This window comes from Pelodiscus sinensis, chromosome 2, assembly GCF_049634645.1.
Source record: "Pelodiscus sinensis isolate JC-2024 chromosome 2, ASM4963464v1, whole genome shotgun sequence".
Taxonomy (NCBI): domain Eukaryota; kingdom Metazoa; phylum Chordata; order Testudines; family Trionychidae; genus Pelodiscus; species Pelodiscus sinensis.
Genome location: NC_134712.1, coordinates 68,936,407 through 68,964,356, shown reverse-complemented (window position 1 = coordinate 68,964,356; position 27,950 = coordinate 68,936,407). Strand labels below are relative to the sequence as shown.

The 27,950-nt window shown below is 44.5% G+C and overlaps 1 long non-coding RNA gene across 2 annotated transcripts in view; it reads left to right on the top strand.

Moving 5' to 3' along the window:
• Positions 1-1,185: 1,185 nt before the first annotated feature.
• LOC142826726 (uncharacterized) overlaps positions 1,186-27,950 on the top strand; it is a 135,911-nt gene continuing 109,146 nt past the window's right edge. For both annotated transcript variants that reach the window (XR_012900939.1, XR_012900938.1), the window contains exons 1-3: positions 1,186-1,272; positions 11,082-11,170; positions 20,444-20,522. This is a non-coding gene — a long non-coding RNA (uncharacterized LOC142826726). The remainder of the gene's footprint in view (positions 1,273-11,081; positions 11,171-20,443; positions 20,523-27,950) is intronic.

The window sequence follows — 27,950 nt, the reverse complement described above, 5'->3', positions numbered from 1 at the left end:
AGCTGTGAAAGTCAAACAGCAATAAAATCACACATCTAAAAATGTGAAGAATAAAACATCAGATTAGTCAAGGGACATCTGGAGGGGAGAGCTGTGATCATGAATTATTAGTGCTAGCAAAGTAAGAGCATCAACTTATTACCAAAAAAAAAAATCATCTACTGAAGGTAACTCCTGCATTAATTATCATTCAACACTTCCAAATCAAGTGCAAAGGAATTGAAAGGACAACTCAGAATGATAGTTTGTTTGCATTTTAACTTTTTAATTATATATAACTTTACTCAGTAATAGTTCCAGAGAGCAAAAAATAACGACATTATTAAAACTCCCACCAGGGAACCTGGTTCTTTGTAAGATTGCTCAATGTGAGTTATGTGATGAGCTAGATTGTCTTTTGATAGGTACCAGTGTAATTCCATTAATTGAAGTTGAGCTACTCCTACTCTGCCCCAACTTGGGAGGCCCTAAATGTGTTTTGCACTGGGGATGTGTTTGTATCAAACAGATGAACTTTATAATAGAGGGAGTGGAGGTCAATTAAACCAAGGAGGGAGGGAGAAACTAAAAACCTCAAAACCAACAAGGAGTCCTGTGGCACCTTAAAGACTATCACATTTATTTGGGCATAAGCTTTTATGGGCAAAACCCCACTTTGTAAGCTGCATCTGACCCCTTCATGATTATCATCAGGATTCTTCTCTATGAACCCTGTGAAATAGCACTGAAAGGCAGCTGCCAGCAGCACCTGAATGGGAGCCTGCCTAGCCCAGAGGGAGTGCTAAGGTTCATATAAATCTCAGGGCTCTGTAGGTTTGTGCCACCCACTCTTAAAGAGGTGCAAATTCTACCCATGGGGGTGGGGGGGTGTCATTAAGAAGAATACAAGTTAGGCCTAGCAGATTTCCTACCAAAATTCATCTTTTTGAACAGGTATATCCCCAGAAAAGGCTGATAATAGACCTAACTCAGGGGATAACACTGAGCTTTTACATTGTAGATTTCTTTCCAGAATTGGAGAGCTGTTTGGCTGTGTATACAGTCCTTCTAGTGGAAGCCCTCTCACCCAAGCTCAATTAGGGTAACTGCTGACAACTATGGGCCATGACAAAAATTAGGAATAAGGTCCAGCTGGAGAGGAACTGGGTGGGTATTACAAAGCAAGAACTGCAGGGAAGGAAGTAGAAAGTCAATAAGGGGGGAGCGGTTGAGTCTCTTGCATGGAATGATAGTACCTGGTCAGGAAAGTTATAGAAAAGCCATTGGAGTACGGTAAGGCTTGATTAAAAAGCGTGTATGGGTCTTCTGGGAGGTGTTCTGTTGTGGAACAGAGCACAGGAGAAAATTGAGAGGTTGATGTTCTTGCTTGAGGAGGGTAGAAGTAGTCTGTCTATATTTTCACTTGGGATTTATTGGGGAACTTAAGGTGGAGCCCCTTATCTGAAGTAAAAGTCCACCTTATTGTTGTGAACCCTGAGAAGAATACAAGTTCACAGCTGGAAAAAGAGGGTGTAGAAAGTCTTTCAGATAGTTGGGCTGAGGTTTTGGGAGGTGGTAAGAGTCTGAAGGGGCTTCCCTTACCTGCCCATTACAGGAGTTATGGGCTGGAACCCAGACAAGAGGAAAGGCCTGGATTTTATTCCAGTCACTGAGAAATATATGTGCAAATCCTTCCATGCCTGGTCTCAGAACTACTGAGTCTGAACTTGTATCAACAATTGATCATGAGGATTTTAGACTATTGTTTGAGTCAGTGTTACCCTGCAAGGGATGGGACTGAATGTGGTCTAGCCAGAGTGCTGAATCACTAGCAAAGGCAGACCACAGAGCTTGACATGCCTATAGTTAATGGGTGCCAGATGAGAAGAATATGTCCTGGCAATATGCGGATGTGGTGACAGGTAAGCCACTCATCTACAATATTACACTTGGAAACCTGAAGTCATTCCCTCTTTCCTCCTCCCCCCCACCCTTCCAAAAAGCCCCCATGTTTTAAAAGCTTCCATTTAATCTTCTACTCCTAAAGTCTAGAATATAGGACTACTGAATTCACCTTGAACTCTTAGAATGACTCAATTATGCTGATCCAGTTGAAATCTATGGGGGAAAAATTTTAGTGGGGCTGTAACTCTGCTAAGGATGCTCATGGTTGGCTGTTTCTAAAAAACTACTACTTTAATCCAGTGTAATACTCTAGACATCCCGGTCTCCTGACTTAAATCAGGGATGCTCAAAAGATTCAGAGTGGTAGCCGAGTTAGTCTGTAACTGGAAAAACTTAAAACACTGTAAAGACTAACAAAACACATAGATGATATCATGAGCTTTCGTGGGAATCTGAAGAAGTGGGTTTTGCCCATGAAAGCTCATGATACCATCTATGTGTTTTGTTAGTCTTTAAGGTGCTACTAAACTATTCCTTTTTTTAAGCTAAACCAGGGAGTTCAAGAAAATTGGGCTTATGAACATCTCCTCCACTTACTCTATGCAAGAACCAAAGTTAAGCAGAACTTGTACTTCTGGAGCCTTCCTTTTTCTCCCCTAATAATATCCCTGAAGCCTGAATAAGTATTTTGTGTTTCTGGGTTATTTTCTTGCTTGTTTGCTGTGGTGTTGGTCCAAGGATATTGGAGAGAGAAGGTGCATGAGGAAGTACTATTTTTTTTTTTAATTGGACAACTTCTGTAGGTGAAAAGTATTTTGAGCTGCATAGAGCTCTTCTGGACTACGTCTACATTGGCAAGATTTTGCACAAAAGCAACTGCTTTTGCACAAAAGCTTGCCATCTGTCTGCACTGGCCGCGAGTTCTTGCGCAAGAACACTGACGTTCTAATGTAAGACTTCAGTGATTCTTGTGCAAGAACTATGACGCTCCTGCTCAGGAAAAAGCCCTCTTGCGCAAGATGCCAGTGTAGACTGGCAATGTGAACTTCTTGCGCAAGAAAGCCCGATGGCTAAAATGGCCATCGGAGCTTTCTTGTGGAGGAGTGTCTACACTGGCATGAATGCCTTTGTGCAAAAGTACATCTCTTGTGCAAAAGCACACGCCACTGTAGACGCTCTTTTGCGCAAATACTCTAACGCAAAAACTCTTGCGTTAAAGAGTATTTGCACAAAACCTTGCCAATGTAGATAAGGTGTTTAACATATGTTACAAGGAAACCATTCAAGATGTAGATAAATTTTGCAATCGCAGGACAAAGAAAGCTCTAATTGGTAACAGCAGCATTTCCCAAACTATGGGCCGTGGCCCAGTACCGGGCTGCAGGAAAAAAATACCGGGTCTCAGCGTGGTTGATGGGGGTGTTTTGGGCTCCTGGAGTGCCCATGTGGCACCAGGTCCACTAAGCCCTTGGCTGGCCTGGGCATAACCTGCAGCCCTATGTTCCGGCTCCAGGCAGAGGCATAGCTAGGGGAGGTTGGGAGCAGGGGAGGAAGAGAGGAGAGCCGGCCACCGGAAGCAGCACTGGACAGGAGAACCAGGGTGGGCTTTGGAGATTTGGGGTGGGGGGCAGCCGGCGGAAGCAGAGCTGGTGGGGAGGGGGGGCAAGGGGCTGGCCGGTAGATTGAGAGGAGGAGTAGGGGAGAAGCAGCTGCCAGAAGTAGGGCTTGCCTGGGGCATCGGAGCTGGCCGGGAGAGATTGGGGGGGCTGGTGAAGCAGGGCTGCCGGGGGGCATGAGGTTGGGGGTAGGGAGCTGGCTGGGGAAGATGGGGCTGGGGGGGGGGAGAGAAGTGGCAGCTGGAAGCAGAGTTGGATGCGGGCAGCGGGGCTGGCCAAGGGAGATTGGAAGGAGAAGTGGGAGAGAACTGGCTGCCTGGGAGGGGGTTGGGGAAAGTAGGGCTGGCCAGAGGTGCAGTGGGGGGAGCAGGACTGACACAGCCATATGTAGATCTCGGGGAGCTGCCCCCCCCAACGCATGACTGATTCCAGCCTGGAGATTCTCTTGTGCCCCCACCCCCTCGAGTAGTTGCGAACTGGCTGGCTGGTAGACACACTCATGCAGCCTGAGCACGTTTAGCAGCCAGGCAGTTCGAAACTACAAACTGATACATCTAGTAATAATAAAACATACCTAGTGATAAAATACCAGACATGTTATATGTCTGGTATTTTCTCAGTTTCTTTTAAGTGTTTATTTTGGGGCTTCAAAAAACAGTATTGGGGGGGGGGGGGGAAGGATTCCAACTAAAGTAAAAAGTTTGGGAAACCCTGGTCTAACCAGCTGTCTCTTATACTTCATTTATCCAATCCATATTCTTTAACTTGCTGGCAAGAATATTGTGGGTAACCGTATTAAAAGCTTTGTTAAAGCTGGCACTGGGGGCTTTGGGAGGACCAGAAACAATTTATTTGAATATTCATCATTTGATTGATGAATATGCAAATGAATGTTACCGGTCCTCCAAAAGTTTGTGAATGGATTTACTGGTCCCTGTGTCAAAGTTTGGGAACCCCTGGGTTACAGAATGATGTCATGAAATCTGTATTTTTAGTGTTGTAGCTTAAATTCATTACTTTGCCCCAGGCTTGTCTTTTTTTATGGAGCTGTTGTGAATGAGGACTGTGAGGTCAGATGCAAAGTGATCACTTGGTGAAAAGTGTTCAACCATTGCTGATAGCAGCTGGGGTTTTTTTTTGTTTTGGTTTTTTCTTCTACCACTTTTTGGCTTTAAAGAACACTCATTTTCAATCATGAACACAACTCAAAGAATCAAATAGCCACAGGACATAGACAAATTCAGTGCCACACTGGTCCATAGTATGTATAGAAAGGAAGCATTTTTCAGTTGTGAAAGTATCAGTAACATTTAGACATTAGTTCGTTACTGCTGCTGGATTGTGTTGGACAGTCCATTCTAGCTGCCCATTATCGTTGAGTGTGATCATCTTTGTGATGTAAAGTTAACTTACCCGTTCAATGTAAAGACAGCAAGGCATTAAAGGAGAAGACTTAAGTCTTCCATAAATTAGCACTTTATATTATAATAGAAAGGAATTACTTTTATGAATTAGAACACTATTGCCTTCAAAGTGCCAGGCATGGGATGAAAGTAGAAGACGACACTGTCCCTGCCCCCATAGAGTTTACAATCTTAAAAAAAAAACAAAAAAAAACAGGCCTTGGTGAGGGTAGAAATGCAAAAAAAGTATTGTTTTCATTCCTCTCTTCTACCAATAAACACGGTCATACTTACAGTCCTGGTGACTTAACTTTACATCTGATGCAAATGTCCCCTGTGTTCTGTGGCCGGGGGCCCTGAAGGATATTTACCAGCTCACTCCTGCCACAAGGTGCTTGCCATCCAAGTTTATATAAAAGATGCTTTACCCATCTCCTGTAGCCAACAGTTAATTCAGTGCTGCTTGCCTCCCTGCCTTCTTGCCCCTGTTAATATTGAATGAAGGCTGAATGAGCAGAGAAACTGCAGCTAATTGACAACTGTTGACAACTGTTCAAGGCCCAGATGTCCAAAGGTACTGTAATTCTGAATCTGAATATGTAAGTCTGTAATTCCACAGACTGCTGCCCCTTATTGATCACAAGGGGTTTGATGATTAAAGTTATTCTAAGCATGAAGCCTTCATAAAGCTGTCAGTATCAGCAAAATGATTTCCAAACTAACTCCATATTTTCACATGCTTAAAACAATCTGAAAAAAATAATTTGTCTTTAAATTTCCTATGCTTGGTGTCTGTCTAAAGACAAATCACTTTCGAGAGTTAAGCAATAAATCTCCAGCTGTTCTGGAGCAGAAAATGGATTAATTTTTCCCTATTATGTAAAAATTCAAATCACTTTTCTTTTCTTCTTGTGGAGACAACACAAAGGCTGAACATGAGATCCTCAGGCTATATGTATAAATAGGAGTTTATGTAGTGCACATCCTCTCTAATACTCATCTTCCTTCTCCTCTCCTCACAGACAAGTCAGGTATTATGAATGTGCGCTATGGAATTCCATTAAGTTATGGTCTCCATGTATCTATCTAGGTATATTTATCAGGCAGTATCTGACCTGTCTCTGTAGGGGTCAAAAGAATTCTCTTTCCATGTCGTCAAAGCAGCAGCAGCAGAATAACACTGCAAAGGCTCTTACAGTTAAAGTAGTTTTGCCTTTCTTCTCCCAGTGAGGTCTCCTGTTAAGGAGGAATGGCAGGATCAGCTGTTTCTGGTCCTCTCTTGGTCATCTCATGCAGGCACTTGTTTCCTTTTGCATAGAGCTCCTGCAGAGCCAGGCTCCGCTGCACTGCATGCTCTCTACATACCCCTTTCCTGTCTATTGGCTACCTGGCACAAAGGAACTACATGGGGTTTTTTTTTTTTTCTCCTTCGATGTAGCCAGCCTTGGCTGCAAATTAGACAGGGCTTCATTTATCCCTTGAACACTGCTTAATTTGTGGTATGGCTAAACTCTAACACCTATTTTGTTAAAAATCAAGCACTGACCTGCAAGGTGGATGTTGTGTGGTTAACCAGATAACTCTAACTATTTGTAACTAGTAACCTTTTATTAAAACGTGTAGTAAAACCTAGAGAAGGATTCTTAATCACATGCCAGTGCTATATTGGGGTTTAATCCTCTTTGCTCTCAATCCCCATCTCCCTTGGATCCCAAGAATACATGTCCATTAAAATACTTGCATGCAAAATAAGAATGTGGTGATTTAGCTGTACATCTTATAAATGATGTGAGATTATGACCTTTGTCTCCTTCAAGCTGGAAATGCCATTTTGAAAATGTAGCCCTGTGCCACCTCCTGTTCTTTTACTTTCCTCTTGGACTGAAACCCCAATGGATAATGCTGCAACTGCAGGTTGTTAATATGGCATGGTCTGCAATTCAAATACAAACATCCTATAACAGAAGTTCCCAAACTGTGGTTGCTGGGGGGGTGGGTGGGGTGGGTGTGTGTGTGTGTGTGTGTGTGTGTGTGTGTGTGTGTACACACCTCTGGGGAATGTGAGATGTCTACATGAAAGACACTGCATAATGGTGAATGATGTTGGTTTTTATTTACTAGCAGACTTACCCAGCATTGCCTGGCTGAGGAGTCAGGGCAGGGCCTTATGGACGGGCTGCCTCCAGTGGACACTCTGCAGGATAGCTCTCTCCAATGGGCTTGCTGCCCCCAGCACCCACTCCCATGTCCTTCTGAACAACAGCCCCTTCCTTTGCATGTTATGGACAACCGTCCTTTTCCCAGGGCTTCTGGTTGTCTTGGCATAACTGATATCTGACTTCTTTCTTTAAATTAGGAGAAGAGGAAGCAGCATACCAAACTTTGGTGGTCCTAGCTCTCCTCATTTAGGATGAGTTCTTGAACAAATGGACTTGAAGACAGAAGCACTCTAATATATATATTTGTAATAGGCTACTTGGTCAAAGCTTGAGAAAACTGTGGGAATTTGTTATATACATTTTATAGTAGTTGGTTCACTTCGGGATATACCAATAAGGACACAGATACAGAGCTCTCATCTCCACTCATCATACTGCATGGGTTAAAGTGTCCAAGAACTGTCCTGTCTTACTGAGCTCAGAGCTTAGGGTTTTTTAGTTTATATACGTAACACTGTAACTAGCCATCATACACTGTTATGTATAAAGACAGGCAGGAAGAACACTGTCAAGGGAATACAGGCAACAGATCTGAAAGGGATAAGCAATAAGAGTAGTTTGGGAATCTTGTCCTAGATGATAGGCTGGCTTCCACCCAGGAGAACTGGCTTGTCACATAGCAATGAAATGACCTAGAAGGTGTCTCAGATCTTGAGCCTAGGGACCCCAAGACAAGGAATGGTGCCTGGACTCCATTCACACATGAGAATTAAAACTCACTGGATCCAGCTGCTCTTATCAGTCTGGTGCATGGTCAAGAGGGAGTGCTTGACTAGAGCTGTGACAAGGCAATTTTTTTCCTGAATGTTGCTTTTCATTACTCAGTAGCTCTAGCTTCCTTAAGCAGGAAGAGTTTTGCATTTCTCATTAGCTGTGTGGCTCAATTTGCAGTGCTTTTGTTAGAACTTGTTCTTTATCAAAGTGCCTAATGCACTGGTGTGCTTCTAATGGCAAGCAAAAAATGGGGCCCATGGCCATCCAGTGATGTCTCAAAGCCTGAAGTGGAATTAACTGTTGGCATCTTGATCCATTTGCTGCAGCTCTTGCTTTGAATTCTACCAGCGATCTTATTCTTTCCTTCATCTGTAAATTTTATTTTCTTTTTGTTTTCAAAGTGAATTTAATGAGTGAAAGGACCTTGACCAGCAGAATGGATGCTGAAATTTTCTGCATATACAGTCAATTAACTATTGCCATCTGGACTAAAGCCGGCCAGAGGCTGGTGATTCCATTCTGCAAAAACTTACAAGGTTTCAGAACTTGTCTTTGTTCCACACTGGAATGAAAACAAACCCTTTCCATAGTTTTGTAAAATTGAGTTGAGGCAATATCTGCTATAGGAGTAAAAGGCTGATTCCCTTTGATATTAGTCTCTCTCAGAACAGATAGCTTCCACCCCAGACACCTGAAACGTTTCTATTGGAAACTTGATCAAAACTGATGCAGCTTCACTAAATATTTGACTTGATTGAAAAAAGTGCACTTAGTTTGTAACCAGGTAATGTTTATAAGGATGCTATCCTGATGTGATTGTTTGATGGTTCCTTCTGAACATATGCTGTACTGTTTTTAATAAACTTGAGGATCTCTTAGTGACAATTTCTGGTGGTAGGTTTAATTATATGAGCACTTTCCTCTAAAGTCAAGAGAACCAAATTTAATTTCCCGATGGACCACCGAACAGCTTGCCAATTATAGTATATATGTTGAGGACGAAGAATAAGTTTTGTGAATCAGATCTTATCACCTTAATTGTGATCCAATGGCCCCAGAACAAGAGACTTGCAACCTGTTGGAATAGTTTCAACTATACTTAACTGACAACTTTGTGTGGGTTTTTTGTTAAATTGGATGACCACAGGCAGACTTAACTGAACATACTTTTTGCATTGAAGACTTGGCTATCCTAGATTAATCAGTTGTTCAGCTGCACATCTAGTTATTAAAATAACAAATTCCATCTTATTCCTGAAAATGGTAAGAACATAAAAATAGCCATACTGGGTCAGACCAAAGGTTCATCTAGCCCAGTATCCTGTCTTCTGGCAGTAGCCTGTCACCTGATTAGGTTTAGATATTTGGCACTGGTTTTGATTTATGTGGCCATCTCACTGAAATTCATTTTTGGAAGCAGTTCAGCAGCTTGAATAAGAGGTTTCTGAAGGGGATAATGAACACTTTTGGCTTCAGAAGGAATATTTATTGTGGAATGCTTTTCTGTGTTACCTGACAACCATGGCTGGTGCAGTGTTCTACAGTTATCCCATGTTTGGAATTCTGCATTGCTCAGATGAATTACATCCAGACAGTCCTCTAAGTCATCTCTCAGCTTGACAGACAGGAGTAGCACCAAAGATAATATTCTGCAGTGTGTTGAGACTGGCTTATTTGAAGAACAGATAGTAAGCTATCTAATCTCTTTATCTGTTTGGTCTTGTACATATCTCATCTAGGGGCATTTCCAACTCTAATTGCCAGTATTTGCCCAGAGAAATAGAGTGAAATATTAAAATACTTCTTGAATTCAGCTGCATAGAGCCTTCCAAACTCTCTCAAATCACAACTTGACTATTGGCTTGTGCAAAATTATCTGTGGGAAATATTCTACTAAATGCTCTTCTGATACAGATACCAGCTGAATGCCTAGGAGAAAAGGAAAGTAACCTTACAGAGGTGTCTGCTAAGAGATAAAAGGATCAGGCTGGTTTGACACAATCTGTGATGTTAATCAAAACAGGAATTAAATTAGTGCACTCAGGGACTATGCGCAGATACTGCCAGTGCAAGATTGTCTGAAATGTTATCCTGTGAAATGCCCCTGTAATATCCACTTTGGGGTTACACTAGCTGAAACTCTCAAAGCCACTCAGCCAGTAGTAATATTTGTGATTAACTGAGTACACTCTGTCACTGTGCAATCTATTGCAGCCTGGGAATAACTGGGAGAAAATGTCTTTGCTCTTGCACTGATAAGGTTTCATTTATAAGTGCATCAGTCAGCTATGGTGAGTGAGAGGGTTAGATCCTAAGACCTTGAAATAGTTTCTTCAAATATAAAATGAGATTCCACAGAAGTATTCTCAAACACACTTGCAGAATCTTAAAACAAAATTATTGTCCTAGGCTCTAATTCAGGAAAGAACTTAAACTTAATTGTGTCCTTAAGCAAGATCTTAAGTCCTATTAACTTCAATAAGGATACTCGGGTGCTGAAAGTTAGGCACCTATTTTAAGTAACTTACTGAACTGGGAACTCACTGCTCACAAACTTTGTGAAAATTTGGGTACATGTACAGCCTGTGATAGAAAGCCTCTCAGTCCACCAGGGCCTGTGTTAACATTCCAAAATTAAAATATTCAGATAGCTTTGAAGTCATGGTTTGTGTTCTGAAGCCATGGGAGGAGGCCCCAGCCTGCGGTGGGACTTCAAAGTATAATCTACGTAATTAAGTTTAGTATGAGCCCTGCCAGCTGAGGTCTGTCATCCAATCTGGTAAGCTTGGTGCCACGTACCCTTAAAGCATCATAACCCCACCTGTTTTTGGTGGGGAGAGGAACTTTAAAACTGTCCTCCTTTTGGAAATTCAAGCAAACTATTTCATAGTCATTTGGAAAATAGGCACTCTTAAGTGACACATGAGGTATGCTTTATCTTTACCCTCCAGTAAAATAACTGATGTGTAGTGTATGGTATTGGTTTTAGAAATAACCCCACGCTTTAGTTGCCACTGCCTCTTACCCTCTGGAGTATTACAGCTGTGTAAAGTAAACCTGTCACTCAGAGTAGGGGGTGCCTTACACTTGCTGGTCCAGTTTCAATGACTATACAAGCGGTAGAACTCTGAAAGGGCAGGCTTTGGTTTTTTTTTTTCTTTTTGATTGTAGCATCTGCAGGGAGTTGCCTTGCTGATGAGTATGGGCCATATCTTGACATGAAAAGAATGATTTTATCTTTGCAGGGTGACCTTATTTCCCAAAGGAAAGCAGGACACTATGTGAGAGGCCCAAGATGCTCCCACAAGCCCTGCCATGCCTGCACATGAGACTGGTATGTTCCTTGCCTCCTGTTGCCTCCCCTACATACAGTACTCTTATGTGAGCCAAGCCTGTTCCTCCCAACCCCACCTGGCTCGATGTTGTTGCTTGTCTGAACTCTCTCCCCTTCCCCTTAGCTGTGCATTCTGGTGTTCCTGTTCACCCTCTCTCTCATTCCTCTTCATCCTCCTAGGTGTCCAAGCCCCGCTTATTTGGACTCTTGTCCCATTTTTCTCTTGCCAACAGCTCAACAGCCGTTTCTGCAAAGAAGTCAGGATGGCTGGGACATGGCTTTAAAAAAAGGGACTGTCCTGGCCACAAAGGGAGATACGGGTACCCTTCATTTTGTAATCTAAAAGCTGCAGGTTTGAAAATTACCAAATGTTAAAATGCTTTTTTCCTTTTTTATGTAAAATGTGTTGTTGCCTTTGGCAGTTCTTTGGAACGGGTAGTCCAGTGGTCAGAAAGGCCTTTACGAACATTAACATGACAGCATTCTTGTTGATCAAATCACCTGTCACTAAAGCGTATCTGTGGCAGAGGGGGAGAGACTATGACCTGTCTTAACTGTGCACAACCACATTAAATAACAAGAAGTGATGAAGAATCCTTTCCCTCAAAACAGTGGGGTTTGCAACAACTTTCAGATTGTCAACTCTTATCAACTTGGCTGAATCTCAGGCCTCCAATCTGTTTTAAGACTACTCAGCTAGGTCACTTCTTGCTAGCCTGCCCTATCTCATTTCTCAGCCTTGCTCTTTCCCTGCATCTACTTTTTCCTGCAGCCCTTTTGTCAATGCAGAAAAACAATGTACATCAGCAGAAAAAAAACAAGGAAAAAATTGGACCCGATCTCTTATGTTCTTCTTAAAAAAGACAGTTTTGGGAGCTTAAATTATGAAAGATGAGAATTAACTCATCTTAATGAGTTAAAACAGAAATAATTACAGTAGGAAGTAAAGTGATGTAATCCAGCTCTACAGAAAATTAGAATTGAGGAATTTAGAAATAGAAAATGTACCAGTAGCTTATTAGTACTTATAGCATCAGAGTCAGGGTTTAGCTCCAGGACCCTGTTTTAGTAGGTGTGACAATGTCCTGTCCCTCACTAACACTTGTAGTTGATGTATAAAAAGGTAGTGGATCTTTGGACACTTGGAAGCTTACAGCAAGTGCTGTCAGTGAAACAGGAGTGTCTATAAATAAAGAATATTAAAGACTAACTTCCAGGTGCATTTGAACCCTATAAGGCCTTATTCTACTAAATATCTCTAAAACAAAATTGAGTTGGGATTTACTAATTGGTCCGGTGATGATATGGCTTGGAAAGTTGAATCATATTTAAGAACTGTGCCATGAAATTTGCTGTCAAATTTGACATAACTAAGCTCAACAGCATTCCATCACAAAAATGATATAAAATAACTTGAATCCATACACACTGAGCTTTTTAGACCTTCAGATATCAATTTGATAAGTTGTTTAATCATCAGTGTCAGGGACCTAAAATTAAATTTGATACAAAGTGTGTTATGGCCATCTTATACACAACAGAAATTTCAGATCTCCCATACATTACTGTCTTAGCATGATAATACAGCTCAAGAACTGCAGCCATGAGGATAGGGCTTGTGGCACAAGAAAAGCCCTGCGACACACTCTAGCAGTCTTCACTGCCACTTTGAATAACTCCTGTGCTCCCACCGAGCCCTCCACAGCTGCAATAGAGCTGGCAGCCAGCTCCCAAGCCCCTTCTTGAGTGGCCAAAGAGAAGGGCCCCTTCCTGGGCTGAAGAAGAGATCCTGGATCTCATTGAGGTTCAGGGAAAGGAGGAAAACCTCCAGTATCTCTGCACCAGATGCAGGAACACAGGCTGTCAGCCATCTGACTATAAATGTGTCAGAAGGGTCACAGCTACACCTAGGAGCAGCTGAACATGAAGGAGAAGGAGCTGAGGTAGGCCTATACCAAGGCCAGGGAGCACCACTCTCAATCAGAGGAGGTCAGGGGTGCCACGCCAATCATGACCAGCTCCACCACATCCTGGAAGGGGTGGGGGGTTAGTCCCTCTTCTCTTCCCTCCCCCCACCCCTTGCTGGAGACTCTATGCTGGAGATGCCAGTCACCAGCCTCCCAGAGGGTATGGCTGTCAACAAGGAGAAGGAGGCCAGCACTGACACCATGCCCACCATTCAGAAGTTGATCCTGTCCCTGAATGTCACCCAGGGGTTGGACAAAGCAGGGGAAGGCCAGTCAGGTGAGTTACATTACTTTCCCTAGACACACATGGGAGGAGGTGGTGAGGGGCTGAAGGCTTCTTGGTCAGGGGATTGCATACCTGTGCATGTGGAGCACTAGTCCACAACACACAGCTGTAATGAGGCTGCCACACAGGCACCGTGCACTCACAGGGATCCTGCACAGGCCTGTCTTGCCCCAGATCTTGTGGTGAGACACCTTCCCACCACAAGCCAAAGCCACCTCTGAGGATGGGGTCATGGACACACAGCAGTGCCACACAGGGTCAAGCTCGCACTCTTGAGGCAGCATCCACTCCCAGGCAAGTGTGGTGAGGTAGAGGACACCAAGCCCTTGCCCGGGCAGCCTGCTGGGAGGAGGAAGAACGTGGAGGGGACCTCAGAGCACCATCCCCAGCAAGTGGCATCTGCTGCTCTCACACACCTGCCCCTCCTCCAGAAGGCAGGGATACAAGCCATCTCCCTGTGGGTTGCCACTACTGCCAGACCTGGCATAAAGGGAAGCCAAGCCATTCCATCGCCCTCTCCTCCCAAGCCACCCCATTGCCCTCTTGTCCACCCGCTAGCTCCTGGGTGGGCTTGTACTTTCCCATGCCAGCTATTCCCTGGACCGTGGGGGTAGCAAGGCTCCCCCTGAAATGTCTGTGCCCCTGAAGAACAGGGCATGCTGTCCAAGCTGCAGGTGGCCTTGCACAAAGCACATTGCCATTGTCTGAACTGAGACCTTTTGGTGTTGTCTCAGCTGAGGGCTGGCTTCATACATAGTGTATACTGGAATGACTGTCCCTCTCTTTGTTCTACGCAGCTGGACTAGCTGTGAGTGGGGCATGAGCCACATCTCCTGTGCTAGACTCCCAACCCCACAAGACCCACAGGCACTGTCAACCCTGCAGGGACCTTAAGCAGGAACACATAGCCTGCCTCCATTCCCTACAGTGGTCTCTGGAGCAGCAGGACCAGAGATTGGATGCAGACATGGAGGAGCACTATTCTGACCAGGAGCTGCGCTGCACCACCTGGCAGGAGCTGTCCCAAAAGGCCCAGAGCATGTGCAAATCATACAGTGTCACTGCCAACCACCTGGTCTTCTCAGTTTGAGTGGTCCCGTTGCTGTCCCCTGGCACCTGCTCCTTCCCAAGCTTCTCCCCCATTCTTACCTCTGTGCCCTCCCCCCCCCCCCCGGCTTCTTTCCCAAGCCACCCCCCCCATAGTAGCTGAGAGCCCCACGCATGAGGTGGTGAGACCACTTGAGACAGGCACCAGTCCCAGCCCCAGCCGTGAGCCTCTTCCTACCATTCCCCCAACCTGTTTCACCTCCCTCCTCTCCTGTCCTCTCCCAGGTTCTTTTCTCAGTCCCCCCTCCCCAGTTACGTTTACCCCAATTAAAAATTACAGGGTTTATTGTTCGAAAACTGAAATCTAGGTTGTTTAATTGGGGAGAGGGAGGAAAGGCGCCCTGGAGCACTACAGAGGCTCTTTGTGGGGAGGCCTGGGGGAGAGTCTCACAGGTGTCCTTGTCTGAAACTCTCCCTTATCACTTCTCGGATGCACACAGCCCTGCTGGGCCTGCTGGATGGCTGTAGTGCGCAGCTGCTCAAAGGCCCTTGCAAACTGCTTGGCCTCTGGCCTCCACTCTGGTAGGAATGTCTTCCCCTTATTTTCACAAATACTGTGGAGGACACAGCAAACTATCACCACTTGGTGGACATTCGGCTCACTGAGGTCCACCCAGGTGAGGAGGCAGTGGAACCTCCCTTTAAGATGGCCAAAGGTGCCCTCCACGACTATGTGGGCCCTGCTGAGCCTGCTATTGAAATGTTCCTTGCCTTGGTCAATGTGTCCCATGTAGGGCTAAATCAGCCAGAGAAAAAGAAGGTAAGCTGCATCCCCTCCTCCGCCACCCAATGCACATGGGAATGTCTGTGTCCCTGACCCTGATGGTGCAGTTGAGGAGAGAGAGGAAAGTGAGAGTGCCAGTCTGCATCTTCTGGTAGAAGCTGGAGTTGTGGAAGATGTGGGCCTTGTGCACCTTCCCCAACTAACTGATGTTGATGTCCATAAAGTAGCCTCATTAGGCCATGAGGGCCTTCAAGACCATGGGAAAGTACCCATTCTGGTTGATAGTACAGGCAGTCCCCGACTGCCACCTCGACCTCCGGGGAGAGAAAGCCCCGTTCGTAAGTGCGGATCCGACGTAAGTGCGGATCCGCACTTACGAACGGGGCTTTCTCGCCCCGGAGGTCGAGGTGGCGGATTGCTACCTGTGAGCTCCGGGACAAGAGAGCCCCGTTTGTAAGCTGCTCCCGGTGCCCCTGGTCTGCTGGAGACCGTCTCCAGCAGACCAGGGGCACCGGGACTGAAGCCGCAGCCGCGGCGGGGTCCCGCGCCTCTGAGACTTTGCCAGAGCAAAGCCTCAGAGGCGCGGCACCCCGCTGCCGCTCTGCTCCCCGTGTCCCTGGTATGCTGGGGGCGGGGGGGGACGCAGCTAGTGTGCCCCCCCAGCAGACCAGGCTTTTGTTGTGGACCCTGGGGCAGAGCAGCTGGGGTGCTGCCGATTGGTCCTGCAGCGCCGCTCTGGGCACTACTGGACCAACCCGGCAGCACCCCAGCTGCTCTGCCCCAGGTCCTGATTCAGCCGCTGCTGGTCAGTTTCAGCAGTGGCTGAATCAGGACGCCTGGGGCAGAGCAGCTGGGGTGCTGCTGGGTTGGTCCAGTGGCGCCGAGGAGCGAGGAGCGGTGCTACTGGAGCAACCCAGCAGCACCCCAGCTGCTCTGCCCCAGGCGTCCCCAAGTCAGCCGCTGCTGAAACTGACCAGCGCTGACAACAGGAAGCCCGAGGCAGAGTTGCTCTGCCCCAGGCTTCCTGGAATCAGCCGCTGATCAGTTTCAGCAGCAGCTGACTTGGGGACGCTTGGGGTTCTTAAGTTGAATCTGTATGTAAGTCAGAACTGGCGGTCCGTTTCAGCAGCGGCTGAATCTGGATGCCAGTTCCGACTTACATACAGATTCAACTTAAGAACAAACCAACAGTCCCTATCTTATACGTAACCCGGGGACTGCCTGTATTGGAGGCCTGGATGGGGGTTTGGGTGCTGTCAATAGTCTTCCATCTCCGCAGTTGCTCAAAGCCCATGGCAGCAAAGTTGGCTACATTGGGGTCAACATCACCCAGGATGATGACCCCACCCACTGGGATGGTGCCGATTGGTCCTCACGCCTATAGAAAGAAACAGAGAATTACAGGGTTGCCAGAGCTCTCAGGAGTTCCTTGAGCCAACCTCTTCCTCCCCTTTCCTACACATCAGGATCAACGCCAGCTTATCCCATCCCATGTCAGGGCTTTGTGAAGGCAGGACTGATAAATCTGCCAGGGAAGGAGCTTCCACCCCCATCTTGCTTAGAGAGACCCAATCCAGCAGTTCATCACCCTTCTAGGACAATAGTACGAGAGTCAGAGCTGCATGCATACGGCCCTGACAGTCGATCTCCCCACACTGAACTGGTTCCCAGTGGAGCAGTATTTGTCCGGCGTGGTGAGCTTCCAGAAGGTGACCTGCTTCTGGAGGGGGATGGAGTGTCACATGCGGTTGTCCTGTTACCAGATGGTAGTGGCAAGTGGTGTCTGTAAGGGCAATGAGAGCAAGAAGTGAGAAAAGTCTGTTGTTCCTCAAGGCAGTAGGAAAGGTGAAGAGCCTGAGACACAACTGTACAGGGGAGTCCCTTTAAGCACAAGCCTCAAGCAGCAGCAACAGGAGGTGACTGTTGAACTGATGCCCTGCCTGATGTGCTACTGGGGGGGAGGGTTAAAGCAATTCATCCTCCAATCCATGTGGATGCTTTATTTCAAAACAGCTCTGTGCCATTTTGATAGGCATTTGTAGTGTGGACATGCTATTCAGAAATAAGCTATTTTTGGAGATTTTATTCCAAAATAGCTTATTTCAAAATAAGCGGTTAGTATAGACGTACCCTGAGTGTAGTCTTAAGCATTGCAAATAAGCAGACTTGCTAAGAAAGGGTATGTCTACACTAGCTTATTAGTTCGAACTACCTACTCCATGCTGCCTGTAGCCGCGGGCACGGAGTTCGGACTAAGGGGGATTTAAAAATGGCGGCGCCCGGGAACATGCAAATGAAGCCCGGGATATTTAAATCCCGGCCTTCATTTGCAACCCCGGTTGCCCTCATTTGCCTACCTAGCTCAAACTAATGAGCTAGTGTAGACATACCCTAATTGTCTTAAATTCAACTCCACTGTCTCATACTTACCCCGACTGCTGCTGATGTCACCTGGTGCTCTTAGTTGATGTTCCATGCTGCTGCGTGTGCACTGCATGTCCCAAGGGCTAGCTTTGCTTCACATGGTGGAAAGTGCTCTGGTCCCATGTTAAACAAAGCCTTCAACTTCCAAAATGGGATCTGTAAGTACCTTAGGGGGTTATTCACAGTCCTGCAGGGCCTGTATGTTCACACATCACTGCAATGACAGGCTAACCAAAACAATACTCACTTGGCAGTGTGCAACCTGTCATTATTATGTAATGGGGTCAAATTTAATAACATATATAACTATCCAACTGCATGTGCATTTGATTCTTCACCAGAGTCCTGTGGCTGCTCTCTCAATGGAAGGGTGGGAGTATGTAGTGAGCTATCCACCATAATGTCACTGCTGTGACATATCGCTGCATCTGTCACTGAGGACAACTTAGCATACCACATTAACAAGTGGCATCTGGGCTATGAGCTGAGATTGGCTTCTGCACAAGCTGCTTTCTGAGGCAATCCGTTCTCTGTGGCTTCCTCTGATTATATCCCACCACAAATCTCTAAGGCTACGTCTACACTGGCCCCTTTTTCGGAAGGGGCATGCTAATTTTGAAAGTGGGAATAGGGAAATCAAAGTAGGAATAAGAAGTAGGAATAAGAAGTAGGAATAAGAGATCCTCCGGAATAGGGCTTTATTCCGGAGGATCGGGCCAGTCGAGACGCTTTTTTTTCGGCTTTTCCCCAAGTTGGAAAAAAAGTGGCGAACATGTTTATTTAAATCCGAGGGGGATATTTAAATCCCCCGCGGATTTCCCTATTCCCACTTTCAAAATTAGTATGCCCCTTCCGAAAAAGGGGTTAGTGTAGACATAGCCTAAGGGTATGTCTACACTACCACCCTAGTTTGAACTAGGGTGTTAATGTAGGCAACCGGAGTTGCAAATGAAGCCCGGGATTTGTATTTCCCGGGCTTCATTTGCATAAAGCCGGGCGCCGCCATTTTTAAATGTCCGCTAGTGCAGACTCCGGGCCGCGCGGCTACACGCGGCATGGACTAGGTAGTTCGGACTAGGCTTCCTACTCCGAACTACCATTACTCCTTGTGAAACGAGTAACGGTAGTTCAGAGTAGGAAGCCTAGTCCGAACTACCTAGTCCATGCCGCGTGTAGCCGCGCGTCCCGGAATCTGCACTAGCGGACATTTAAAAATGGCGGCGCCCGGCTTTATGCAAATGAAGCCCGGGAAATTCAAATCCCAGGCTTCATTTGCAACTCCAGTTGCCTACATTACCACCCTAGTTCGAACTAGGGTGGTAGTGTAGACATACCCTAAGAGTTTGGCTTCTGTTTTGGTACAGATTTCCCCAGGCACTCTGGCAGGGTACTGAGTACAATGTGCTTTCCTATGGAAGGACTAGGAACATTCGCTTCTTTTCTGCCTTGCAGCACCTGATTGTGGATAGACACGTAAACAAAGAAGTAACGATCCATGGGCTCACTTTTAGCTTTTAACTTGGCCTATGAATTCCTCCTTGGACTAGGACGGTAACTGTGATATACATTGGAATATTTTGACTGCATCTACGTATTTTAAATACAGCTGTCAAATCATAGATGAAATCTTGAGTTTACTTCCTCCTCAATGTATTGGCATTTCTCTGTGTCATCTATCCGCGTGACCTGTCTACTTTTTCTGTGACACACTGATCTTACTGGATTCTTTGAAAAATCAAGGCCCTGGCACTGTACTATGTCCATGGATAGCTGAGTTTCAGTGCTCTGATGCAGAGCCACCCAACCCTTGCAAAGGGGAAGGCTGCCTAATTAGGGGCCATCTGACTTATACCAGCAAAAACTTGAAATAGCTTTAAGCTCCTCTCCATCCTGCCCATGCCACACCCTTGGAATGTCTCTAACAAGCCTCCTCTTCCTCTTATATAGACACTGATGAAGGGTGTCTGGCTTAGAAGCGGAAAACAGGATCTGCAGACTTAGGCCAGGAGAGAGTGCCAGTCACATGTGGAACTTTCCACCAGCTAACACTGGCTGCTTTACGGCCATTTTATCTGCTTATGTGGTACAAAACAGCTTTATTAGATTGCAGAATATGGACCTCAGGATCGGGGACATCACTGAAGGCCCACTGTATAGATTAACTGCAGTTAGTGGGAGTTTTGCCTAGTATGGTTAACTGTATTCATGTAACAGTTATAGGAAATTCCTTCCCTTTCTTCACACTAATGAATTCTGGCTGCTGCTTAGTTTGAGAATATGCAGAAACTGCTGTGCACATTTACCAAATATAAAGAACTTTAAGGCTACGTCTACACTGGCAGCTTCTTGCGCAAGAACTGTTTTGCGGAAGTGTTCTTGCACAAAAAGTCTTCCACAAGAGCGTGTCTACACTGACACGTGCTTTTGCACAAGAGTTGTGCTTTTGTGCAAGAGCATCTATGGCAGTGTGGACACTCTCTTACGCAAGAAAGCTCTGATGGCCATTTTAGCCATAGGGGTTTCTTGTGCAAGAAATTCATGTTGCCTCTCTACACTTGCGCAAGAGGGCTTATTCCTCATGGAGACAGGAATAGCTCTTCGGAAGTACTGTAAATTTACTTGTACAAGAACGCGCATTCAGTGTAGACACTCGGCAAGTTTTTGCGCAAGAAGGCTCAATAAGATTAGAAGTTCACATAACAGTTAATGTTTTTCTTGTTTTCTTTTTATCTCTTCTGCTTCTCATATATTCATATTTTTTTCAGCTGCTGTAGTTGAATACTGAACACGTGAAAATGAAACCATTTTAAGGAAAATTTCTTCTTACCAGCCCACACTTTCAAGGTACCCAAGATAAGTTTGTTGTGACACATTACTTTTCTGCTGATACATGTGCTACTTAGGCAAGATTACTTATCTGTGCTACATGGGCCAAATTCTTCCCCTGAATCATGTGACATTACATCAGTAATGAATTTGATCCTTTGCCACTAGTCTTTTCTCTTGCTTTCCTTCCTTTATCTTATTGAATGTCTCATTTGCATCTGCTATAACTACCTAACATCTGTCTTCAAACTCTGTGGATGTACTTTATTTTAATTTCATGCTTTTCTACCCAGTATTTTCTGTAAAATGTTTTATGCAGCTTACTGTAATTTTATCCCATTCTAATCTGTGTTCTCCCAAATACTAATAGAAATGAATGTTCATTTTAATTTTATGTATGCCATTCAAGCTCTTTCTTCCAAAAAATCCCATCTCAAAGACTGAGTTCATTGCCATGCTCTAGTCTTCCCCCGCCCCCTGATGTTAACACTATTGCATTTTCTTTTATAAGGAAGCATTTTTAAATAGAAGACAAATCAGTAGCTTCTTGTAGTTGAAATAGGAGCTGTGAATTTTCATCTTTCCTTCAGTGGACAGTGGGGACTTTGCATGTTATCAGCTAATTCTAACAATGACAATTTAAAATGAACACTTGAATTCTGTTCATTCATTTGGTCACCCCTGACTTAGACTTTCAGAAAACCTTTGACAAGGCACCTCCCCGAAGACTCTATAACAAAGGAAGCAGTAATGAAATTAGGGGAAGGTCTTCTCATGCATCAGTACATGCTTTGGACGAGGAACAAAGAACAGGAATAAAGTCAATTGTTTGACAGGTCTGAGACAGCAAAGACAGCACAGTTCCCCAGGCATTTGTACTGGGACCAGCACTGTTCAACATATTAATAAGTGATCTGGAAAAAAGGGGTAAACAAATAGGTGGCACCATTTGCAGATGTTACGAAGCTACTCAAGATAGTTCAGTCCACAGCAGACTGCAAAGAGTTACAAAGAATCTCACAAAACTGGGTAATTAAGTAACAAAATGACAGCTGAAATCCAATGCTGATAAAAGCAAAGTGATGCATGCTGGAAAATATAATCCAAACTATATATATAAAATAATGGGCTCTAAATTAGCTGTTGCTACTCAAAGATTTTTGTTTCATTATGCACCGTTCTCTGAAAACATCCACTAACAATGTTAGGGACCATTAGGAACGGATATAAAATAAGACAGTAAATATAAAGCCATTATATGAGTTCACAATACACTCACATCATGGATACTGCAAGCAGTTCTGGTTGCCCCGTATAAAAAAGATATATCCTTTTCAAGATACTCTTGAATCTGGCAACCCTGGGAAACAGGATATGCCAGATTAAAAAAATTCCTGGCCAGGGAGTGCACTATGGTCTCTGGACATGAGGGTGGGATAAGTGCTGGTTGTTTATCTGGTGCACGCCTCCTGGGGGCAAACATGGCTCCGAGTTCGCTGCCACTATGGGAGCAGCTGGGAAAAGCTTTGGGCCTTTTTAATTAAAAGCTTTGTGGGAAGTATGTCACTGTGCTGCTGTTCCCTCAGCTGAGGGGTGGGAGGAAGTGGTAATGCAGGGAGCTGGTTCCTCCTTCATCTGCCAGGGTCTGTACCCAGGTTGTTCCCAGATTAGGGACACCTGAAGTATGGAGGTTCATATGTATTAAACTGAAAAAGGTACAGAGACAACAAAAATGACTAATGGTGTGGAGCAGCTTCCATATAAAGTGAGATAAAAGAGGCTGGGAATTTTCATCTTGGCAAAGATGCAATTAAAGGGTGGGATATGCTAGAGGTCTACCAATCATGAATGGTGTAGAGAAAATAAATAAGGACGTGTTATTTACTCCTGTACAGAACAAACAAAACAGGGGGTCATCCAATGAAATTAATAGGCACCAGGTTTAAAACTTAAAGGGAAGTTTGTCTTCACACAATGTGTGGAACTCACTATCGGGAGATATTGTTGCGAAGGTCAAAAGTAACACTGTGTCTGAACCAGAATTAGATATGTTCTTGAATAAGTCAACTGCTTTTAGCCAAGATGGTCAGGGATTCAACCATGTGTTCTAGGTGTCCCTAGCCTCTGTTTCCCAGAAGTTGGGACTGGATGACAGAGACCAGTTTACTGGGCCCTATTCTATTCATTCCCTCTGAAACATCTGCCATTGTATCTTGTGTTCCAAAGTGAGTATGGCCATTTGTCTAGAATAACTAGTGTGAGGCAGTCTGCTGTGTTTGAGATAGCTAAATCATTTACAGAAAGAGTAACAGGAAGGATGCAGAGGGATTGAAATGTGAAGATGGTTCTTCTGTGTGTGAGAGAGAGCTTTGCATCTATATGTGATTTTAAATCCTGGGGGTTCCATCCACTGGAATTTGAGCTTCCTGTGGTGAGACCCTACTTATCAAGACTCCGTATTTCTACATGAATTTTCCAACAGAGTACTTAGTTTCAGAACAGCCTTGGAGAACTTTGACCTCAGTAAGGAGAATCCAGGATGGCTGTTCTCCAAGAGGTACCATGGCTGGCTTATAAGCTTTAAAAGACTGTGTGTGTGATGTTCACTTCCCCTATAAAACTTTACAGTTGGACATTTGTACTTAGCTAGGATTGCAACAGTGAATTAAAGGTTTTGTGCTTCAAAAAGAGTCATCTGGCTGTTCTCCAGTTCAGAAGCCAATCTAACATGTCCCCTCAGAGTGCAATGGAGTGCTCTGGAAGGGAGTCAAACTATTAAACTGACAACATGTAGGAACAAAATGTTCCTGTATTTGCTTCACACTTCAAAAAATGGCTAATAGTGGTGTCCATGTAGAGCTTGTATGTGAGCTAGTGAATTATAGTTCTCCAAAGGCACTGCAGATCTAAAGTATAGTTTTTTCATTTTATGGCAAGCTGTGAGGTTTGGGCCTTTTTAATTAAATTTGGAATAATGTGCACTCAGCTGTATGTAGAAAAGCTGTAATTCCATCAAGGAGTTATGCATCAAGTGAAACATAAGAGAAACCACTGTTAATATTAACCCTAACTCTGAGGCAGCATAAGAACCTTTACACACATTCTTGTTGTAAGTAATTACTTTTAAATCAAATGTCTATTCTATATTGATCTCTATGGCACACTCATCCCTGTAGTATTAGCACCTTCTAGTTGGACATTAAATATTATGACCACATATTTGTCAAGCGTGTGTTTGTACTCTCATCCTCTTGCCAAAGGGGGAAGCGTGTGCAGTGGCGTGTCTTGTTTTGAAAGGGTTTATAATTATTGAATCAATATACCTCTTACTGTGCCTTTTATATCAGAAAAATCATAGTCAAAGAAATATGCCTTTGTGACAGGGCGCCTGCCCTGCACTGGGCCTTTAAGCCCAAGGCTCAGGCCCCGAGCCTGAGGGAAGCTGGAAGACCAGCTGAGATGGTTAGGCTAATGAGCCCAGCTGCCAGCTATAAAAGGAGAGGCCCAGTTGCAGGAAGGGCTGATTGCAGAGGCAGCAAGAGCCCCTGGGAGGGATACAGCTGCAGGAGAGGGACTGGAGAGGGAAGCTCTCCCTCAGCAGTTGCCGGGGACTCCAGGAGAGGCCTGGAGGAAAGCAGAGGCGAGTTGGTGTCACCTGGAGACTACCTGCTGAGGGGACGCTGGCCTGGAGATCGCAGCCAGCTGGGCAAGGCCAGGTAGGAAGTGGCTCAGGGCAGGAGCGGGAGGCGCCCCTCTGGGCCCGAGAGCCTCGGTGGGTTTCGGCTAGCTAGCCCCACCGAGGGAGTGACCCTATACCCGGTTGCTCACAGGGCCCTGGGCCGGGACCCGGTGGAGTAGGGTGGGCCTGGGTCCCCCTACCGGGGGGTGCCCAGCTACGACGAGAATCTGTTTGTGGACTGGGCCTGTTTAAAGGGCCAGTATAAACTGCTGTGAAGCCGATGATGAGCAACCCATACAGACTGTAACTCGCCCTGAGATGGGCCATGTGAAGACAGTCAGGGGGCACTGAGGCTACTGGGGGGCCTGCGCCCCATGACAGCCTTGCACTTGGAGCAGCAAGTGGTGAGGTTTGTGATGGTCTGTAGTTTCTGGGGGGAGTTTATTACACCGCTTAGGACCATTCCCAGAGAAAGTTCCCTCTCCTATACAGGCAAGGTTTACTCTTGTTGCTGAGTGTTCCATTGTGCCATTGGAGTGCAGCTATCACCCATACTCCATCTCACAACTTTAGATGTCTTTGAGGTATCCTTGGACCAGACTATGGAGTGCTTTGAAAATAAGGATCAAGACATTCAACTTGATTAGAAATTTGATGGGAAGGAAGTATAGAGAGCAGCAGATAGGTGTGATGCTCTCACAATAGCCTGTGTGATGCTCTCACAATAGCCTGTGTTGCTGAGAAGATAGTCTACAGTGGTTTACACTAGTTGGAGTTGCCTAGGTGCTGAAGGTTTCATGCCCAGGTATATTGCATTGCTGTAGTGCCAGCTGAGGTGTGATGAAAACATGAACAACTGTTGGATCTTTGTCCTCAGGGATGGGATGGAGTCTTCTACTTCACTGGAGGGATTAGAAAGCCATACTTGTGGCTGTTGAGAGCTCAGCATCAGCAAGGAATTGGAGTGCATTGCACAACCACAGCCTGAGCTGCCCAGTTGGTTTCTGTTGTTAGGGCTTGTGCAATGAGATGTCCACACCATTTATGTCTGTGTAAGCTAAGGTGATCCCCTGGGAAATTTGGCCTGTTTCTAATATATAGCCATTATTTAAGAAATAACAATTGAAAGACCACGAAGGACTGTTAATACCAGTTAGTCATAACTCTCCAGAACATAATTTGAAACTTGATACATTTTACTCTATAGTCTATGAATAGCTAAATAGGACCAAAAGCTTTAGGGGGTAGCCGAGTTAGTCTGTACAGGATAAACTTAAAAAACAACAAATAGTCTGGTAGCACTTTAAATACTAACAAAACATGTAGATGGTGGTATGAGCTTTTGTGGGCACAACCTGCTTCTTCAGATGACCAGAGTGTTGGAGGTCCATAACTAAAATAAATAGAATTAGGGGTGGAAACAAAAAGAGGTAGTGGGTATAAAAAATATATCAAGGGGAAATGTAACAGGAAAAACAAATAGTCTATAAACACCTAAAGACTGGATAGTCAAAAGAGGAAGATAAGAACCATTAGTAGGCAATAGAGAAGAAGAGTACTAACACCAGATACTATACAGACAATCATTGGCACCTTCATTGTTTGGTAGGTTGATAATGCCCCAGCCATCTGGTATCTTTATTTAATCCGTTAGCATGAGTATCAAACTTGTGAATGAACTGTCGTTCCAGTCTTTCCCTGTGTATTTGGCTTATGGAATTGGTCTATAACAAAACAGCCCCTTGAAGATCTGTTAATGAGTGCCCTAGTAGATTGAAGTGTTCCCCAACAAGTTTTTGTATGTTTCCTTTACGGATATCTGATTTGTGTCCATTAATTCTTTCCCATAGGGACTGTCCAGTTTGTCCAATATATATTGCAGTAGGGCATTGCTGGCATTTGATGGCATAGATTACATTCCTGGATGTGTAGTTAAATGAATCTCTGATTTGGTGGTGTATGTGGTTGGCTCCAGTAATGAATTTGCTTGTATAGATATGTGCGCAGAGTTGGCATCAGGGCTGATTGAAAGCCTGGATTCCTGGATGTTTTATGATGTGGTTGTGTAGCATTGTTGCTGCCGAGAATTTGTTTCAGGTTGGAGGGTTGTCTCAGGTTGGAGGGTTGTCTGTAAGCAGGAATAGGCCTTTTCCCCCCAATTTTCACCAGAAAATTCAGACTTAAGTTGATTGAAACATTTTGCAAATTTGTATTGCATTTCCCAAATTGTTTCAGCCAGGAGGAAAAATATCAAAACATGTCCTTCTTTGACATTTTTTTGAAACAAAACACTTTGCTATGTTGATTCATTTTTTTTTATTTTGAAATTAAAAATGAATTTAACTTAGAAACTTCAGTTTTATTCAAAACTTTCTTAAGGGTCAATGTTCAAGTGACTAACTTGTTTGGGGATGAACAAAACTTTTTATTCTACCCAAAACATTTTTTTTAATTTAGCAAACAATTAAAAGAAAACACTTTTTTTTTTTTTTTTTTTTTTAGGTTGACTTAACCAGTGAGGACATGCCTATACTAGGAATTTATTTTGAAATAACTCATTTTGAGATGATTTTTGAAATTGCATGTCCACATTATAGGAAAGCCTTGAAATTAGTCCAAGGCAGGCTCCGTTAATGTGGATGCACTATTTCAACTTAGAACTCCAGGAAGCACTGGGGAAGAAACCACTTTGAGAAGCAGCTTCCTGCAGCTCCTCTTGGCCACAAAGAGCAAAATGGTGCCAATGGGAGCTGCAAGGCTCTGTGGCCGTGGCACAGTAAATAAACAAACCAAGGCGGCCAGTTAATGTATTTCTAAAAGTGGTTTCACGGAGCACTTTCAGAAACAATGCCCTAGTGTAGACTGAAAGTCAAAGTGCCCTATATTTTTTTTTCAAAAACAAAGGATTCCGTCTGAGGATTTATTAGTCATTTTCAGTTCTGCAAAATATCTTAGTCATTTCCATTCAGAAAGCATAATTACTACTAACAGTGAGACTCCATGATCTATTTTTTCTTAGTCATTAGTATAACAAATTGTTCTGGTTCTATGATTTGTGATGGCATGCAGGGAGCCCTGAGCCTCTGATGGCTGATTAATCACCTGTGAAGCTATGCTACAGTGCAGCTTAGAAGGAACACTGGTTGAGGGCCAAATCCAACTCTTATTTCAAATAACTCCAATGGCTGGTGATGGACACTGAATGGGCAGGGCTGTGAATTACTACAGAGAATTCTTTTTAGGTGTCTGGCTGGTAGGTCTCATATTTGGGGTTAGGAAGGAATTTCCCCTGACCTTGAGGGTTTTATGTCTTCATCTGCATTGTGGGTCACTTAGAGGTATAAACTAGTACAAAAGATGGTGTCTCTGTATCTTGAAGTCTTTAAATCATGATTTAAGAACTTCAGTAACTCAATTAGAGGCTAGGGGTCTATTACTGGAAAGACTGAGCTCCATGGCTTTCTATTTGCAGGTCAGACTATATGATCAGAATGGGCCGTTTTGGGCTTACACTGGATTTGTTATGCTAATAGAGTTTAACTCCTTTGACTTCACTGGAATACGTTGACTTCATTGGGTGTACTCCAGATTTGCTGCTGCTTAAGAGAAAATGGAATTTGGCTCCAAATATTTAATAAGAGGAATCTCCACTTCCCTGTTGTCTGCGTGTATGCATTACATTAAATTTAAAAAAATAATTTAACAAGAACACTGTTATCCCCTGTCCCTTCCTACATCTATTTTTCCCCTCTATTGGATCACAGTGT